We start from the raw sequence: 1953 nt of genomic DNA on the forward strand, positions 1-1953 counted from the left end.
CTTCTCATCCACTGCTTGGAGTTATGCATAAATTTAAATAGTTTCATTGAGTCTTAGGATTTTAGTTTATTCTTTTACATTGTAGTTTAGGTTTTAGTTTTAATTTTGGTTAATCTTCCTCTATTTTGCATCTTAGAATAGGTTCCATTTAGTTGCAGTTTTCTTTTTAGCATTTGATTGTTTTTAGCATCGTTGGCACCTATTTAGCTGTGAGGACCGGTTAGGTGGTTCTTGACCAAACTGTGGTCTTTGAACCTAGTTTAGGTTAGTTTAGGAATAGTATTGTTGATTCTAGGTTGGAGTAATTAGATTTGTTATTGCTTATAATTAGATTGAATTTTGATCGATTAGGTTTGCTTTATTTGCATTTGGTTAAGCATATGATATATTGTTTTTATTTTAATGTGAATTTGGGTAGTTTCTTATGGTTTCATGCTAGATTAGGTGTTGCACTTATTACTTTCTAACGTAGGATTTCATGCTATAACACATTTAAGTTTTTAAGAACTTTCCTAGTTAGCATTTTTTTTAAAGGCTAGTTTCTAAATTTTAATTTGTTTATAAAAGACAAGTAATTAAGTAGGTTTAATTAGTTTAGATAAGTTTTTATTTAAGTTTAAGTTGGAATTAAGTAAGCTTTCTTAGTTTAATTAGACTTCTTATTTTTTTTAGTACTTAATAGTAGTTGAAGTTAGTAGTTGGTGATAAACAATTATAGTTAGAATTTAAATTACTTCACATTAATTTATGTTCATAGCTGTAGGGTCTGATTTAGGCACAGATTAAGCTGGTTAAGATTAGTTTAGATTTTCAAAGTTTTAAGTAATTGAAATTAGTTATTGTTAACTTCCTTTTGGCTGCATATTTCAGAATTGATTATAAGGTAGATTATATTATGTTCAGTAGTAAATTAGAATTAATTGCTCTATTTTTAATTATCTTTTGGTTAGAATTTAGTTGAGTTAAGAGTAGAAAACGGTAAGGTCAGTTTTCTTGTTTTTGCATTAGTCTAGTTTAGTTGTAGCCGTTAGCATAGTTTTCCTTGTTTCTGTTTTAGTTTTTGAGTAGTGTTAAATTAGATAGATTTATTATTGCTTATTTGATTAGTTATTGATTCCCTTTAAGTTTCCCTCGAATTTAGTTAGAATTAATTTGTGTGAGTTTTTAACAATTAGTCCTGCAGCCCTTTTTGTTAGTTTAATAATAATCTTGTTAGTATAGGTATAGTTGTGTAATTTATTTTGCAAGTATTTTCTTTTAGAGGTTGCTTCTTTGGAGAGGGGGATATCTATTATTACCTCTTTACTTGAGCCCAAAAGAGAGGGAGTCTCGAGCCTAGTTTAGGATTTGCTTTCATTTTAATTGTATTTACTTTTATTGCATTGTAATTGCAGAGGTAGTGTAATTCTTTTATTCTCTTTTGAAATATTAATAAAGTGAGGTTTTTAAGTGAAATATTATTCCTTATTCCTCATTCCCTAAGGCGACGATCCAACTTGCCACTCTACACGAGTATAATGATTGGTTTTAAATTTATCATTTGGTGCGTAGTTCTTGTTTTTCAAAATATCTGTTTGCAAAAACTTACCACCAAACACATCTGCAGGGTCAGATTTGTGGAAAATAATCCAAAAAATGCATGTTTACTCTATGTAAGCTGGCAGTATGCTAGAAAAGTTGTAGGCAGCTATCACTTTTCTCTCTATATATATACTCCTTTCTTACATTTTTTTCTTTTAAAATCATTTGTTTAACTATACCGATTCATTTTTTTTTATGATTTTGTCACAACATTGTTGTTTATGAATCGTTGACAACAAAAAGGTACATAGCACCTATTTGAGGCATTTTCAGAAAAGTTGGGCACCCTATTTAAGGTTTTTGATACTATAAGGGGTTTCAATATAAAAATAGTGAAAAGCTACATAGCCAACTATAAATCTCTCTAAAGTC

This window comes from Nuphar pumila, chromosome 9, assembly GCF_984573655.1.
Source record: "Nuphar pumila chromosome 9, dmNupPumi1.hap1.1, whole genome shotgun sequence".
NCBI classification, from domain to species: Eukaryota; Viridiplantae; Streptophyta; class Magnoliopsida; order Nymphaeales; family Nymphaeaceae; genus Nuphar; species Nuphar pumila.